The 16,222-nt window shown below is 53.6% G+C and overlaps 16 non-coding genes across 16 annotated transcripts; 4 read left to right on the plus strand and 12 right to left on the minus strand.

Moving 5' to 3' along the window:
- Positions 1-1,201: 1,201 nt before the first annotated feature.
- On the minus strand, positions 1,202-1,273 carry TRNAE-CUC (transfer RNA glutamic acid (anticodon CUC)). Its single transcript has one exon. It is a non-coding gene; the product is annotated as a tRNA-Glu (tRNA).
- A 631-nt stretch (positions 1,274-1,904) lies between these two features.
- On the minus strand, positions 1,905-1,976 carry TRNAE-UUC (transfer RNA glutamic acid (anticodon UUC)). The gene has a single exon. It is a non-coding gene; the product is annotated as a tRNA-Glu (tRNA).
- A 243-nt stretch (positions 1,977-2,219) lies between these two features.
- Positions 2,220-2,302, plus strand: TRNAL-UAA (transfer RNA leucine (anticodon UAA)). The gene has a single exon. It is a non-coding gene; the product is annotated as a tRNA-Leu (tRNA).
- A 1,120-nt stretch (positions 2,303-3,422) lies between these two features.
- Positions 3,423-3,494, minus strand: TRNAE-CUC (transfer RNA glutamic acid (anticodon CUC)). Its single transcript has one exon. It is a non-coding gene; the product is annotated as a tRNA-Glu (tRNA).
- Positions 3,495-4,124: 630 nt separating this feature from the next.
- TRNAE-UUC (transfer RNA glutamic acid (anticodon UUC)) lies at positions 4,125-4,196 on the minus strand. The gene has a single exon. It is a non-coding gene; the product is annotated as a tRNA-Glu (tRNA).
- A 243-nt stretch (positions 4,197-4,439) lies between these two features.
- TRNAL-UAA (transfer RNA leucine (anticodon UAA)) lies at positions 4,440-4,522 on the plus strand. Its single transcript has one exon. It is a non-coding gene; the product is annotated as a tRNA-Leu (tRNA).
- A 1,126-nt stretch (positions 4,523-5,648) lies between these two features.
- TRNAE-CUC (transfer RNA glutamic acid (anticodon CUC)) lies at positions 5,649-5,720 on the minus strand. The gene has a single exon. It is a non-coding gene; the product is annotated as a tRNA-Glu (tRNA).
- Positions 5,721-6,344: 624 nt separating this feature from the next.
- On the minus strand, positions 6,345-6,416 carry TRNAE-UUC (transfer RNA glutamic acid (anticodon UUC)). Its single transcript has one exon. It is a non-coding gene; the product is annotated as a tRNA-Glu (tRNA).
- A 1,446-nt stretch (positions 6,417-7,862) lies between these two features.
- TRNAE-CUC (transfer RNA glutamic acid (anticodon CUC)) lies at positions 7,863-7,934 on the minus strand. Its single transcript has one exon. It is a non-coding gene; the product is annotated as a tRNA-Glu (tRNA).
- Positions 7,935-8,564: 630 nt separating this feature from the next.
- TRNAE-UUC (transfer RNA glutamic acid (anticodon UUC)) lies at positions 8,565-8,636 on the minus strand. Its single transcript has one exon. It is a non-coding gene; the product is annotated as a tRNA-Glu (tRNA).
- Positions 8,637-8,879: 243 nt separating this feature from the next.
- Positions 8,880-8,962, plus strand: TRNAL-UAA (transfer RNA leucine (anticodon UAA)). Its single transcript has one exon. It is a non-coding gene; the product is annotated as a tRNA-Leu (tRNA).
- A 1,126-nt stretch (positions 8,963-10,088) lies between these two features.
- On the minus strand, positions 10,089-10,160 carry TRNAE-CUC (transfer RNA glutamic acid (anticodon CUC)). Its single transcript has one exon. It is a non-coding gene; the product is annotated as a tRNA-Glu (tRNA).
- Positions 10,161-10,784: 624 nt separating this feature from the next.
- Positions 10,785-10,856, minus strand: TRNAE-UUC (transfer RNA glutamic acid (anticodon UUC)). The gene has a single exon. It is a non-coding gene; the product is annotated as a tRNA-Glu (tRNA).
- A 1,452-nt stretch (positions 10,857-12,308) lies between these two features.
- Positions 12,309-12,380, minus strand: TRNAE-CUC (transfer RNA glutamic acid (anticodon CUC)). The gene has a single exon. It is a non-coding gene; the product is annotated as a tRNA-Glu (tRNA).
- Positions 12,381-13,325: 945 nt separating this feature from the next.
- On the plus strand, positions 13,326-13,408 carry TRNAL-UAA (transfer RNA leucine (anticodon UAA)). Its single transcript has one exon. It is a non-coding gene; the product is annotated as a tRNA-Leu (tRNA).
- A 1,821-nt stretch (positions 13,409-15,229) lies between these two features.
- On the minus strand, positions 15,230-15,301 carry TRNAE-UUC (transfer RNA glutamic acid (anticodon UUC)). Its single transcript has one exon. It is a non-coding gene; the product is annotated as a tRNA-Glu (tRNA).
- Positions 15,302-16,222: the final 921 nt, after the last annotated feature.

Below are 16,222 nucleotides of genomic sequence, written 5' to 3' on the forward strand. Positions count from 1 at the left end.
GGCCGAGTGGTTAAGGCGTTGGACTTAAGATCCAATGGACAGTTGTCTGCATGGGTTCGAGCCGCATCCCTGGTATGGGTTTTCAGCGGGTGTGTAGGAACTTGCAGATGCTTTTTTAAAGCATTTTCCTCTGCCCTCCTCACCCTCCCAGTGCCCTTCCTTAACAGTCCCAATTCACGTCTCAGCTGTGGGGTCTGCTGCTACTCTGCACTTAGCATGGATGCTTCCCAAAGCAATGCAGTGCCACCTATGCAGAGCCCCTGCTTAGAGAAATACACCTCCTATGTCTTTTCCCACTGAAGGGAGCAGGAGGAAGTACTTGCTTCCTGGGGAACATGGGCCTGCCACTGGAATTTGTTAACCCGCCTCTTGCGGATTTCTCCCCTTTCTTTGATTTACACCTGCAGGCTCTCCCTTGCCATCGGAGCAGGATCTGCTGATGCAGGCCCGGCTGGATCAAATGTGCAAAGGCTTGTCCCCAGGCCTCGGGAAAAAATTGAGCAGAGATTCCCGCCTCCGCCTCCGCCTCCTCTTGCCTTCCGAACGGGCTTCCAAACGGGCAATGCCCTGACGGGTACCCCACGCCCCACCCTGCCCATGCCCACACCCCTGTATATGAGGGTGACCCATGTCCCTCACCCTCCATGCTCGAACGGAAGACACGTGTGTCCTGAGGGGAGCGCCAGACAGGCATTTCTCCGGCCAGGCAGACCCCTGCAGCACCCGTTAGGCTCCAAAGCCTGTACATTCCCAAGATGCCACTGGTCACTATGCAAATCAGACAGCCCTGGCCACACCCTCTCCGCCGCTGGGCTCTGCTGCTTTCGGTACGTGCAGCTCAGCTTTTTCTTACCCTGAACCAGACTTCCGTTTCAGCAAAAAGGTGGGTTGCAGTGGGTCCGGGATGCCATTTGGAGACAAAGCCTGCGGCCCTGTCAAAGATGACTTCCTGCCGCACACCATGTGGTCAGAAGCCTACGAAAAGAAGCGCACCTCGGAATACAGAATCTCACTTCCTCAAGAGCCTTGCACAAGAGATTGTCCTCCCGCCGAGGAAAGCAACTCAAAGGGAACCTTGCGAAAATCTAATTAGGAGCCAGATTGCGGGATGCTAGGCAAACTGTTTGTCAGAAAAGCAAATTCATTTTGAGAAGCCCTGACCTGCGGGAAGGAAAAGAATTCAAGGGCAGAAGAAGGACTGTTCCCTGACCGGGAATCGAACCCGGGCCGCGGCGGTGAGAGCACCGAATCCTAACCACTAGACCACCAGGGAACCCACAGCCATACAGCAAAAGTTCCTACACTGCTCTCCTAGTGACAAAGCTCATGGGGGCTGAAAGCATATTTTATTCTACAGCGAATATGAATCAGAACTTGAAAAAACACTCATGATTCCACCAGACTGTTTGTCACTTCCAAGCACAGGCCATCCCCTCCCCCGTGCTACTGAACCGACGAATTCCTGTACAATCGGGATCCCCGGGAAATCACAAGAGGGACACCTAGTGGCCGCTGATAGCTCAAAGACAGCTGGTACACCTTCTCACACCTACCTCGTTATTCAGCTTGCTGGAAGAATACATTGCGAATGACCGATTCAAGAGTGCAAGGGAGAAGAGTGCTCCAAAGTAGATGTATACATCGCAGCCGGGTTTTCCAGCAATTTACCTTTCTGATGAGCTGGTACTGCACTTTACGCCCAACATAGAGCACCTGACTGGGTGGGGGACTGCGTGCGCATGAAGGTGGCTGAGGGCAATGGGAGCAAAGCAACCTGGGACACAGGGGACCCAGCCCCTTTCCTCTGCTTTCGTCTATAGGTCGGGGTGCCTTTTTAAGGACCTTCGATTAAAAAAAGCTGAGCTGCGTGGACAAATTACGCACGTCTACGTCTTAGAGGGATCTTCCCTGACCGGGAATCGAACCCGGGCCGCGGCGGTGAAAGCGCCGAATCCTAGCCACTAGACCACCAGGGAGGAGATGCTCTTGTGAGCCTGCCTTGCTCACTTCCTTATTGTGACTAAGCTAACTCCACTGTATAGATTGCCCATAAAGTACGAGTGGGGAAAAGTTAGGTGTCACACAGTGTGTTTGTCATAAGCAATTACCTTTATCCTCCTGCAAAAGCCTTTTTACTCTGCAATCACCTCTTGCTGGACAGCCTGCGCTGGAGCAGCCAGCATGAAAAGGGAGCTGAGTAAGGCAGGGCCTAGGGTCTCACCAGGGTGGCCGAGTGGTTAAGGCGTTGGACTTAAGATCCAATGGACAGTTGTCCGCATGGGTTCGAGCCCCATCCCTGGTATGGGTTTTCAGCGGGTGTGTAGGAACTTGCAGATGCTTTTTTAAAGCATTTTCCTCTGCCCTCCTCACCCTCCCAGTGCCCTTCCTTAACAGTCCCAATTCACGTCTCAGCTGTGGGGTCTGCTGCTACTCTGCACTTAGCATGGATGCTTCCCAAAGCAATGCAGTGCCACCTACGCAGAGCCCCTGCTTAGAGAAATACACCTCCTATGTCTTTTCCCACTGAAGGGAGCAGGAGGAAGTACTTGCTTCCTGGGGAACATGGGCCTGCCACTGGAATTTGTTAACCCGCCTCTTGCGGATTTCTCCCCTTTCTTTGATTTACACCTGCAGGCTCTCCCTTGCCATCGGAGCAGGATCTGCTGATGCAGGCCCGGCTGGATCAAATGTGCAAAGGCTTGTCCCCAGGCCTCGGGAAAAAATTGAGCAGAGATTCCCGCCTCCGCCTCCTCTTGCCTTCCGAACGGGCTTCCAAACGGGCAATGCCCTGACGGGTACCCCACGCCCCACCCTGCCCATGCCCACGCCCCTGTATATGAGGGTGACCCATGTCCCTCACCCTCCATGCTCGAACGGAAGACACGTGTGTCCTGAGGGGAGCGCCAGACAGGCATTTCTCCGGCCAGGCAGACCCCTGCAGCACCCGTTAGGCTCCAAAGCCTGTACATTCCCAAGATGCCACTGGTCACTATGCAAATCAGACAGCCCTGGCCACACCCTCTCCGCCGCTGGGCTCTGCTGCTTTCGGTACGTGCAGCTCAGCTTTTTCTTACCCTGAACCAGACTTCCGTTTCAGCAAAAAGGTGGGTTGCAGTGGGTCCGGGATGCCATTTGGAGACAAAGCCTGCGGCCCTGTCAAAGATGACTTCCTGCCGCACACCATGTGGTCAGAAGCCTACGAAAAGAAGCGCACCTCGGAATACAGAATCTCACTTCCTCAAGAGCCTTGCACAAGAGATTGTCCTCCCGCCGAGGAAAGCAACTCAAAGGGAACCTTGCGAAAATCAAATTAGGAGCCAGATTGCGGGATGCTAGGCAAACTGTTTGTCAGAAAAGCAAATTCATTTTGAGAAGCCCTGACCTGCGGGAAGGAAAAGCATTCAAGGGCAGAAGAAGGACTGTTCCCTGACCGGGAATCGAACCCGGGCCGCGGCGGTGAGAGCGCCGAATCCTAACCACTAGACCACCAGGGAACCCACAGCCATACAGCAAGAGTTCCTACACTGCTCTCCTAGTGACAAAGCTCATGGGGGCTGAAAGCATATTTTATTCTACAGCGAATATGAATCAGAACTTGAAAAAACACTCATGATTCCACCAGACTGTTTGTCACTTCCAAGCACAGGCCATCCCCTCCCCCGTGCTACTGAACCGACGAATTCCTGTACAATCGGGATCCCCGGGAAATCACAAGAGGGACACCTAGTGGCCGCTGATAGCTCAAAGACAGCTGGTACACCTTCTCACACCTACCTCGTTATTCAGCTTGCTGGAAGAATACATTGCGAATGACCGATTCAAGAGTGCAAGGGAGAAGAGTGCTCCAAAGTAGATGTATACATCGCAGCCGGGTTTTCCAGCAATTTACCTTTCTGATGAGCTGGTACTGCACTTTACGCCCACATAGAGCACCTGACTGGGTGGGGGACTGCGTGCGCATGAAGGTGGCTGAGGGCAATGGGAGCAAAGCAACCTGGGACACAGGGGACCCAGCCCCTTTCCTCTGCTTTCGTCTATAGGTCGGGGTGCCTTTTTAAGGACCTTCGATTAAAAAAAGCTGAGCTGCGTGGACAAATTACGCACGTCTACGTCTTAGAGGGATCTTCCCTGACCGGGAATCGAACCCGGGCCGCGGCGGTGAAAGCGCCGAATCCTAGCCACTAGACCACCAGGGAGGAGATGCTCTTGTGAGCCTGCCTTGCTCACTTCCTTATTGTGACTAAGCTAACTCCACTGTATAGATTGCCCATAAAGTACGAGTGGGGAAAAGTTAGGTGTCACACAGTGTGTTTGTCATAAGCAATTACCTTTATCCTCCTGCAAAAGCCTTTTTACTCTGCAATCACCTCTTGCTGGACAGCCTGCGCTGGAGCAGCCAGCATGAAAAGGGAGCTGAGTAAGGCAGGGCCTAGGGTCTCACCAGGGTGGCCGAGTGGTTAAGGCGTTGGACTTAAGATCCAATGGACAGTTGTCCGCATGGGTTCGAGCCCCATCCCTGGTATGGGTTTTCAGCGGGTGTGTAGGAACTTGCAGATGCTTTTTTAAAGCATTTTCCTCTGCCCTCCTCACCCTCCCAGTGCCCTTCCTTAACAGTCCCAATTCACGTCTCAGCTGTGGGGTCTGCTGCTACTCTGCACTTAGCATGGATGCTTCCCAAAGCAATGCAGTGCCACCTACGCAGAGCCCCTGCTTAGAGAAATACACCTCCTATGTCTTTTCCCACTGAAGGGAGCAGGAGGAAGTACTTGCTTCCTGGGGAACATGGGCCTGCCACTGGAATTTGTTAACCCGCCTCTTGCGGATTTCTCCCCTTTCTTTGATTTACACCTGCAGGCTCTCCCTTGCCATCGGAGCAGGATCTGCTGATGCAGGCCCGGCTGGATCAAATGTGCAAAGGCTTGTCCCCAGGCCTCGGGAAAAAATTGAGCAGAGATTCCCGCCTCCGCCTCCGCCTCCTCTTGCCTTCCGAACGGGCTTCCAAACGGGCAATGCCCTGACGGGTCCCCCACGCCCCATCCTGCCCATGCCCACACCCCTGTATATGAGGGTGACCCATGTCCCTCACCCTCCATGCTCGAACAGAAGACACGTGTGTCCTGAGGGGAGCGCCAGACAGGCATTTCTCCGGCCAGGCAGACCCCTGCAGCACCCGTTAGGCTCCAAAGCCTGTACATTCCCAAGATGCCACTGGTCACTATGCAAATCAGACAGCCCTGGCCACACCCTCTCCGCCGCTGGGCTCTGCTGCTTTCGGTACGTGTAGCTCAGCTTTTTCTTACCCTGAACCAGACTTCCGTTTCAGCAAAAAGGTGGGTTGCAGTGGGTCCGGGATGCCATTTGGAGACAAAGCCTGCGGCCCTGTCAAAGATGACTTCCTGCCGCACACCATGTGGTCAGAAGCCTACGAAAAGAAGCGCACCTCGGAATACAGAATCTCACTTCCTCAAGAGCCTTGCACAAGAGATTGTCCTCCCGCCGAGGAAAGCAACTCAAAGGGAACCTTGCGAAAATCAAATTAGGAGCCAGATTGCGGGATGCTAGGCAAACTGTTTGTCAGAAAAGCAAATTCATTTTGAGAAGCCCTGACCTGCGGGAAGGAAAAGCATTCAAGGGCAGAAGAAGGACTGTTCCCTGACCGGGAATCGAACCCGGGCCGCGGCGGTGAGAGCGCCGAATCCTAACCACTAGACCACCAGGGAACCCACAGCCATACAGCAAAAGTTCCTACACTGCTCTCCTAGTGACAAAGCTCATGGGGGCTGAAAGCATATTTTATTCTACAGCGAATATGAATCAGAACTTGAAAAAACACTCATGATTCCACCAGACTGTTTGTCACTTCCAAGCACAGGCCATCCCCTCCCCCGTGCTACTGAACCGACGAATTCCTGTACAATCGGGATCCCCGGGAAATCACAAGAGGGACACCTAGTGGCCGCTGATAGCTCAAAGACAGCTGGTACACCTTCTCACACCTACCTCGTTATTCAGCTTGCTGGAAGAATACATTGCGAATGACCGATTCAAGAGTGCAAGGGAGAAGAGTGCTCCAAAGTAGATGTATACATCGCAGCCGGGTTTTCCAGCAATTTACCTTTCTGATGAGCTGGTACTGCACTTTACGCCCACATAGAGCACCTGACTGGGTGGGGGACTGCGTGCGCATGAAGGTGGCTGAGGGCAATGGGAGCAAAGCAACCTGGGACACAGGGGACCCAGCCCCTTTCCTCTGCTTTCGTCTATAGGTCGGGGTGCCTTTTTAAGGACCTTCGATTAAAAAAAGCTGAGCTGCGTGGACAAATTACGCACGTCTACGAGGGATCTTCCCTGACCGGGAATCGAACCCGGGCCGCGGCGGTGAAAGCGCCGAATCCTAGCCACTAGACCACCAGGGAGGAGATGCTCTTGTGAGCCTGCCTTGCTCACTTCCTTATTGTGACTAAGCTAACTCCACTGTATAGATTGCCCATAAAGTACGAGTGGGGAAAAGTTAGGTGTCACACAGTGTGTTTGTCATAAGCAATTACCTTTATCCTCCTGCAAAAGCCTTTTTACTCTGCAATCACCTCTTGCTGGACAGCCTGCGCTGGAGCAGCCAGCATGAAAAGGGAGCTGAGTAAGGCAGGGCCTAGGGTCTCACCAGGGTGGCCGAGTGGTTAAGGCGTTGGACTTAAGATCCAATGGACAGTTGTCTGCATGGGTTCGAGCCGCATCCCTGGTATGGGTTTTCAGCGGGTGTGTAGGAACTTGCAGATGCTTTTTTAAAGCATTTTCCTCTGCCCTCCTCACCCTCCCAGTGCCCTTCCTTAACAGTCCCAATTCACGTCTCAGCTGTGGGGTCTGCTGCTACTCTGCACTTAGCATGGATGCTTCCCAAAGCAATGCAGTGCCACCTACGCAGAGCCCCTGCTTAGAGAAATACACCTCCTATGTCTTTTCCCACTGAAGGGAGCAGGAGGAAGTACTTGCTTCCTGGGGAACATGGGCCTGCCACTGGAATTTGTTAACCCGCCTCTTGCGGATTTCTCCCCTTTCTTTGATTTACACCTGCAGGCTCTCCCTTGCCATCGGAGCAGGATCTGCTGATGCAGGCCCGGCTGGATCAAATGTGCAAAGGCTTGTCCCCAGGCCTCGGGAAAAAATTGAGCAGAGATTCCCGCCTCCGCCTCCTCTTGCCTTCCGAACGGGCTTCCAAACGGGCAATGCCCTGACGGGTACCCCACGCCCCACCCTGCCCATGCCCACGCCCCTGTATATGAGGGTGACCCATGTCCCTCACCCTCCATGCTCGAACGGAAGACACGTGTGTCCTGAGGGGAGCGCCAGACAGGCATTTCTCCGGCCAGGCAGACCCCTGCAGCACCCGTTAGGCTCCAAAGCCTGTACATTCCCAAGATGCCACTGGTCACTATGCAAATCAGACAGCCCTGGCCACACCCTCTCCGCCGCTGGGCTCTGCTGCTTTCGGTACGTGCAGCTCAGCTTTTTCTTACCCTGAACCAGACTTCCGTTTCAGCAAAAAGGTGGGTTGCAGTGGGTCCGGGATGCCATTTGGAGACAAAGCCTGCGGCCCTGTCAAAGATGACTTCCTGCCGCACACCATGTGGTCAGAAGCCTACGAAAAGAAGCGCACCTCGGAATACAGAATCTCACTTCCTCAAGAGCCTTGCACAAGAGATTGTCCTCCCGCCGAGGAAAGCAACTCAAAGGGAACCTTGCGAAAATCTAATTAGGAGCCAGATTGCGGGATGCTAGGCAAACTGTTTGTCAGAAAAGCAAATTCATTTTGAGAAGCCCTGACCTGCGGGAAGGAAAAGCATTCAAGGGCAGAAGAAGGACTGTTCCCTGACCGGGAATCGAACCCGGGCCGCGGCGGTGAGAGCGCCGAATCCTAACCACTAGACCACCAGGGAACCCACAGCCATACAGCAAGAGTTCCTACACTGCTCTCCTAGTGACAAAGCTCATGGGGGCTGAAAGCATATTTTATTCTACAGCGAATATGAATCAGAACTTGAAAAAACACTCATGATTCCACCAGACTGTTTGTCACTTCCAAGCACAGGCCATCCCCTCCCCCGTGCTACTGAACCGACGAATTCCTGTACAATCGGGATCCCCGGGAAATCACAAGAGGGACACCTAGTGGCCGCTGATAGCTCAAAGACAGCTGGTACACCTTCTCACACCTACCTCGTTATTCAGCTTGCTGGAAGAATACATTGCGAATGACCGATTCAAGAGTGCAAGGGAGAAGAGTGCTCCAAAGTAGATGTATACATCGCAGCCGGGTTTTCCAGCAATTTACCTTTCTGATGAGCTGGTACTGCACTTTACGCCCACATAGAGCACCTGACTGGGTGGGGGACTGCGTGCGCATGAAGGTGGCTGAGGGCAATGGGAGCAAAGCAACCTGGGACACAGGGGACCCAGCCCCTTTCCTCTGCTTTCGTCTATAGGTCGGGGTGCCTTTTTAAGGACCTTCGATTAAAAAAAGCTGAGCTGCGTGGACAAATTACGCACGTCTACGTCTTAGAGGGATCTTCCCTGACCGGGAATCGAACCCGGGCCGCGGCGGTGAAAGCGCCGAATCCTAGCCACTAGACCACCAGGGAGGAGATGCTCTTGTGAGCCTGCCTTGCTCACTTCCTTATTGTGACTAAGCTAACTCCACTGTATAGATTGCCCATAAAGTACGAGTGGGGAAAAGTTAGGTGTCACACAGTGTGTTTGTCATAAGCAATTACCTTTATCCTCCTGCAAAAGCCTTTTTACTCTGCAATCACCTCTTGCTGGACAGCCTGCGCTGGAGCAGCCAGCATGAAAAGGGAGCTGAGTAAGGCAGGGCCTAGGGTCTCACCAGGGTGGCCGAGTGGTTAAGGCGTTGGACTTAAGATCCAATGGACAGTTGTCCGCATGGGTTCGAGCCCCATCCCTGGTATGGGTTTTCAGCGGGTGTGTAGGAACTTGCAGATGCTTTTTTAAAGCATTTTCCTCTGCCCTCCTCACCCTCCCAGTGCCCTTCCTTAACAGTCCCAATTCACGTCTCAGCTGTGGGGTCTGCTGCTACTCTGCACTTAGCATGGATGCTTCCCAAAGCAATGCAGTGCCACCTACGCAGAGCCCCTGCTTAGAGAAATACACCTCCTATGTCTTTTCCCACTGAAGGGAGCAGGAGGAAGTACTTGCTTCCTGGGGAACATGGGCCTGCCACTGGAATTTGTTAACCCGCCTCTTGCGGATTTCTCCCCTTTCTTTGATTTACACCTGCAGGCTCTCCCTTGCCATCGGAGCAGGATCTGCTGATGCAGGCCCGGCTGGATCAAATGTGCAAAGGCTTGTCCCCAGGCCTCGGGAAAAAATTGAGCAGAGATTCCCGCCTCCGCCTCCGCCTCCTCTTGCCTTCCGAACGGGCTTCCAAACGGGCAATGCCCTGACGGGTCCCCCACGCCCCATCCTGCCCATGCCCACACCCCTGTATATGAGGGTGACCCATGTCCCTCACCCTCCATGCTCGAACAGAAGACACGTGTGTCCTGAGGGGAGCGCCAGACAGGCATTTCTCCGGCCAGGCAGACCCCTGCAGCACCCGTTAGGCTCCAAAGCCTGTACATTCCCAAGATGCCACTGGTCACTATGCAAATCAGACAGCCCTGGCCACACCCTCTCCGCCGCTGGGCTCTGCTGCTTTCGGTACGTGCAGCTCAGCTTTTTCTTACCCTGAACCAGACTTCCGTTTCAGCAAAAAGGTGGGTTGCAGTGGGTCCGGGATGCCATTTGGAGACAAAGCCTGCGGCCCTGTCAAAGATGACTTCCTGCCGCACACCATGTGGTCAGAAGCCTACGAAAAGAAGCGCACCTCGGAATACAGAATCTCACTTCCTCAAGAGCCTTGCACAAGAGATTGTCCTCCCGCCGAGGAAAGCAACTCAAAGGGAACCTTGCGAAAATCAAATTAGGAGCCAGATTGCGGGATGCTAGGCAAACTGTTTGTCAGAAAAGCAAATTCATTTTGAGAAGCCCTGACCTGCGGGAAGGAAAAGCATTCAAGGGCAGAAGAAGGACTGTTCCCTGACCGGGAATCGAACCCGGGCCGCGGCGGTGAGAGCGCCGAATCCTAACCACTAGACCACCAGGGAACCCACAGCCATACAGCAAAAGTTCCTACACTGCTCTCCTAGTGACAAAGCTCATGGGGGCTGAAAGCATATTTTATTCTACAGCGAATATGAATCAGAACTTGAAAAAACACTCATGATTCCACCAGACTGTTTGTCACTTCCAAGCACAGGCCATCCCCTCCCCCGTGCTACTGAACCGACGAATTCCTGTACAATCGGGATCCCCGGGAAATCACAAGAGGGACACCTAGTGGCCGCTGATAGCTCAAAGACAGCTGGTACACCTTCTCACACCTACCTCGTTATTCAGCTTGCTGGAAGAATACATTGCGAATGACCGATTCAAGAGTGCAAGGGAGAAGAGTGCTCCAAAGTAGATGTATACATCGCAGCCGGGTTTTCCAGCAATTTACCTTTCTGATGAGCTGGTACTGCACTTTACGCCCACATAGAGCACCTGACTGGGTGGGGGACTGCGTGCGCATGAAGGTGGCTGAGGGCAATGGGAGCAAAGCAACCTGGGACACAGGGGACCCAGCCCCTTTCCTCTGCTTTCGTCTATAGGTCGGGGTGCCTTTTTAAGGACCTTCGATTAAAAAAAGCTGAGCTGCGTGGACAAATTACGCACGTCTACGAGGGATCTTCCCTGACCGGGAATCGAACCCGGGCCGCGGCGGTGAAAGCGCCGAATCCTAGCCACTAGACCACCAGGGAGGAGATGCTCTTGTGAGCCTGCCTTGCTCACTTCCTTATTGTGACTAAGCTAACTCCACTGTATAGATTGCCCATAAAGTACGAGTGGGGAAAAGTTAGGTGTCACACAGTGTGTTTGTCATAAGCAATTACCTTTATCCTCCTGCAAAAGCCTTTTTACTCTGCAATCACCTCTTGCTGGACAGCCTGCGCTGGAGCAGCCAGCATGAAAAGGGAGCTGAGTAAGGCAGGGCCTAGGGTCTCACCAGGGTGGCCGAGTGGTTAAGGCGTTGGACTTAAGATCCAATGGACAGTTGTCTGCATGGGTTCGAGCCGCATCCCTGGTATGGGTTTTCAGCGGGTGTGTAGGAACTTGCAGATGCTTTTTTAAAGCATTTTCCTCTGCCCTCCTCACCCTCCCAGTGCCCTTCCTTAACAGTCCCAATTCACGTCTCAGCTGTGGGGTCTGCTGCTACTCTGCACTTAGCATGGATGCTTCCCAAAGCAATGCAGTGCCACCTACGCAGAGCCCCTGCTTAGAGAAATACACCTCCTATGTCTTTTCCCACTGAAGGGAGCAGGAGGAAGTACTTGCTTCCTGGGGAACATGGGCCTGCCACTGGAATTTGTTAACCCGCCTCTTGCGGATTTCTCCCCTTTCTTTGATTTACACCTGCAGGCTCTCCCTTGCCATCGGAGCAGGATCTGCTGATGCAGGCCCGGCTGGATCAAATGTGCAAAGGCTTGTCCCCAGGCCTCGGGAAAAAATTGAGCAGAGATTCCCGCCTCCGCCTCCGCCTCCTCTTGCCTTCCGAACGGGCTTCCAAACGGGCAATGCCCTGACGGGTACCCCACGCCCCACCCTGCCCATGCCCACACCCCTGTATATGAGGGTGACCCATGTCCCTCACCCTCCATGCTCGAACGGAAGACACGTGTGTCCTGAGGGGAGCGCCAGACAGGCATTTCTCCGGCCAGGCAGACCCCTGCAGCACCCGTTAGGCTCCAAAGCCTGTACATTCCCAAGATGCCACTGGTCACTATGCAAATCAGACAGCCCTGGCCACACCCTCTCCGCCGCTGGGCTCTGCTGCTTTCGGTACGTGCAGCTCAGCTTTTTCTTACCCTGAACCAGACTTCCGTTTCAGCAAAAAGGTGGGTTGCAGTGGGTCCGGGATGCCATTTGGAGACAAAGCCTGCGGCCCTGTCAAAGATGACTTCCTGCCGCACACCATGTGGTCAGAAGCCTACGAAAAGAAGCGCACCTCGGAATACAGAATCTCACTTCCTCAAGAGCCTTGCACAAGAGATTGTCCTCCCGCCGAGGAAAGCAACTCAAAGGGAACCTTGCGAAAATCTAATTAGGAGCCAGATTGCGGGATGCTAGGCAAACTGTTTCTCAGAAAAGCAAATTCATTTTGAGAAGCCCTGACCTGCGGGAAGGAAAAGCATTCAAGGGCAGAAGAAGGACTGTTCCCTGACCGGGAATCGAACCCGGGCCGCGGCGGTGAGAGCGCCGAATCCTAACCACTAGACCACCAGGGAACCCACAGCCATACAGCAAAAGTTCCTACACTGCTCTCCTAGTGACAAAGCTCATGGGGGCTGAAAGCATATTTTATTCTACAGCGAATATGAATCAGAACTTGAAAAAACACTCATGATTCCACCAGACTGTTTGTCACTTCCAAGCACAGGCCATCCCCTCCCCCGTGCTACTGAACCGACGAATTCCTGTACAATCGGGATCCCCGGGAAATCACAAGAGGGACACCTAGTGGCCGCTGATAGCTCAAAGACAGCTGGTACACCTTCTCACACCTACCTCGTTATTCAGCTTGCTGGAAGAATACATTGCGAATGACCGATTCAAGAGTGCAAGGGAGAAGAGTGCTCCAAAGTAGATGTATACATCGCAGCCGGGTTTTCCAGCAATTTACCTTTCTGATGAGCTGGTACTGCACTTTACGCCCACATAGAGCACCTGACTGGGTGGGGGACTGCGTGCGCATGAAGGTGGCTGAGGGCAATGGGAGCAAAGCAACCTGGGACACAGGGGACCCAGCCCCTTTCCTCTGCTTTCGTCTATAGGTCGGGGTGCCTTTTTAAGGACCTTCGATTAAAAAAAGCTGAGCTGCGTGGACAAATTACGCACGTCTACGTCTTAGAGGGATCTTCCCTGACCGGGAATCGAACCCGGGCCGCGGCGGTGAAAGCGCCTAATCCTAGCCACTAGACCACCAGGGAGGAGATGCTCTTGTTAGCCTGCCTTGCTCACTTCCTTATTGTGACTAAGCTAACTCCACTGTATAGATTGCCCATAAAGTACGAGTGGGGAAAAGTTAGGTGTCACACAGTGTGTTTGTCATAAGCAATTACCTTTATCCTCCTGCAAAAGCCTTTTTACTCTGCAATCACCTCTTGCTGGACAGCCTGCGCTGGAGCAGCCAGCATGAAAAGGGAGCTGAGTAAGGCAGGGCCTAGGGTCTCACCAGGGTGGCCGAGTGGTTAAGGCGTTGGACTTAAGATCCAATGGACAGTTGTCCGCATGGGTTCGAGCCCCATCCCTGGTATGGGTTTTCAGCGGGTGTGTAGGAACTTGCAGATGCTTTTTTAAAGCATTTTCCTCTGCCCTCCTCACCCTCCCAGTGCCCTTCCTTAACAGTCCCAATTCACGTCTCAGCTGTGGGGTCTGCTGCTACTCTGCACTTAGCATGGATGCTTCCCAAAGCAATGCAGTGCCACCTACGCAGAGCCCCTGCTTAGAGAAATACACCTCCGATGTCTTTTCCCACTGAAGGGAGCAGGAGGAAGTACTTGCTTCCTGGGGAACATGGGCCTGCCACTGGAATTTGTTAACCCGCCTCTTGCGGATTTCTCCCCTTTCTTTGATTTACACCTGCAGGCTCTCCCTTGCCATCGGAGCAGGATCTGCTGATGCAGGCCCGGCTGGATCAAATGTGCAACGGCTTGTCCCCAGGCCTCGGGAAAAAATTGAGCAGAGATTCCCGCCTCCGCCTCCGCCTCCTCTTGCCTTCCGAACGGGCTTCCAAACGGGCAATGCCCTGACGGGTCCCCCACGCCCCATCCTGCCCATGCCCACACCCCTGTATATGAGGGTGACCCATGTCCCTCACCCTCCATGCTCGAATGGAAGACACGTGTGTCCTGAGGGGAGCGCCAGACATCATTTCTCCGGCCAGGCAGACCCCTGCAGCACCCGTTAGGCTCCAAAGCCTGTACATTCCCAAGATGCCACTGGTCACTATGCAAATCAGACAGCCCTGGCCACACCCTCTCCGCCGCTGGGCTCTGCTGCTTTCGGTACGTGCAGCTCAGCTTTTTCTTACCCTGAACCAGACTTCCGTTTCAGCAAAAAGGTGGGTTGCAGTGGGTCCGGGATGCCATTTGGAGACAAAGCCTGCGGCCCTGTCAAAGATGACTTCCTGCCGCACACCATGTGGTCAGAAGCCTACGAAAAGAAGCGTACCTCGGAATACAGAATCTCACTTCCTCAAGAGCCTTGCACAAGAGATTTTCCTCCCGCCGAGGAAAGCAACTCAAAGGGAACCTTGCGAAAATCAAATTAGGAGCCAGATTGCGGGATGCTAGGCAAACTGTTTGTCAGAAAAGCAAATTCATTTTGAGAAGCCCTGACCTGCGGGAAGGAAAAGCATTCAAGGGCAGAAGAAGGACTGTTCCCTGACCGGGAATCGAACCCGGGCCGCGGTGGTGAGAGCACCAAATCCTAACCACTAGACCACCAGGGAACCCACAGCCATACAGCAAAAGTTCCTACACTGCTCTCCTAGTGACAAAGCTCATGGGGGCTGAAAGCATATTTTATTCTACAGCGAATATGAATCAGAACTTGAAAAAACACTCATGATTCCACCAGACTGTTTGTCACTTCCAAGCACAGGCCATCCCCTCCCCCGTGCTACTGAACCGACGAATTCCTGTACAATCGGGATCCCCGGGAAATCACAAGAGGGACACCTAGTGGCCGCTGATAGCTCAAAGACAGCTGGTACACCTTCTCACACCTACCTCGTTATTCAGCTTGCTGGAAGAATACATTGCGAATGACCGATTCAAGAGTGCAAGGGAGAAGAGTGCTCCAAAGTAGATGTATACATCGCAGCCGGGTTTTCCAGCAATTTACCTTTCTGATGAGCTGGTACTGCACTTTACGCCCACATAGAGCACCTGACTGGGTGGGGGACTGCGTGCGCATGAAGGTGGCTGAGGGCAATGGGAGCAAAGCAACCTGGGACACAGGGGACCCAGCCCCTTTCCTCTGCTTTCGTCTATAGGTCGGGGTGCCTTTTTAAGGACCTTCGATTAAAAAAAGCTGAGCTGCGTGGACAAATTACACACGTCTACGAGGGATCTTCCCTGACCGGGAATCGAACCCGGGCCGCGGCGGTGAAAGCGCCGAATCCTAGCCACTAGACCACCAGGGAGGAGATGCTCTTGTGAGCCTGCCTTGCTCACTTCCTTATTGTGACTAAGCTAACTCCACTGTATAGATTGCCCATAAAGTACGAGTGGGGAAAAGTTAGGTGTCACACAGTGTGTTTGTCATAAGCAATTACCTTTATCCTCCTGCAAAAGCCTTTTTACTCTGCAATCACCTCTTGCTGGACAGCCTGCGCTGGAGCAGCCAGCATGAAAAGGGAGCTGAGTAAGGCAGGGCCTAGGGTCTCACCAGGGTGGCCGAGTGGTTAAGGCGTTGGACTTAAGATCCAATGGACAGTTGTCTGCATGGGTTCGAGCCGCATCCCTGGTATGGGTTTTCAGCGGGTGTGTAGGAACTTGCAGATGCTTTTTTAAAGCATTTTCCTCTGCCCTCCTCACCCTCCCAGTGCCCTTCCTTAACAGTCCCAATTCACGTCTCAGCTGTGGGGTCTGCTGCTACTCTGCACTTAGCATGGATGCTTCCCAAAGCAATGCAGTGCCACCTATGCAGAGCCCCTGCTTAGAGAAATACACCTCCTATGTCTTTTCCCACTGAAGGGAGCAGGAGGAAGTACTTGCTTCCTGGGGAACATGGGCCTGCCACTGGAATTTGTTAACCCGCCTCTTGCGGATTTCTCCCCTTTCTTTGATTTACACCTGCAGGCTCTCCCTTGCCATCGGAGCAGGATCTGCTGATGCAGGCCCGGCTGGATCAAATGTGCAAAGGCTTGTCCCCAGGCCTCGGGAAAAAATTGAGCAGAGATTCCCGCCTCCGCCTCCGCCTCCTCTTGCCTTCCGAACGGGCTTCCAAACGGGCAATGCCCTGACGGGTACCCCACGCCCCACCCTGCCCATGCCCACACCCCTGTATATGAGGGTGACCCATGTCCCTCACCCTCCATGCTCGAACGGAAGACACGTGTGTC

Source organism: Triturus cristatus, chromosome 5_2, assembly GCF_964204655.1.
Source record: "Triturus cristatus chromosome 5_2, aTriCri1.1, whole genome shotgun sequence".
NCBI lineage: Eukaryota > Metazoa > Chordata > Amphibia > Caudata > Salamandridae > Triturus > Triturus cristatus.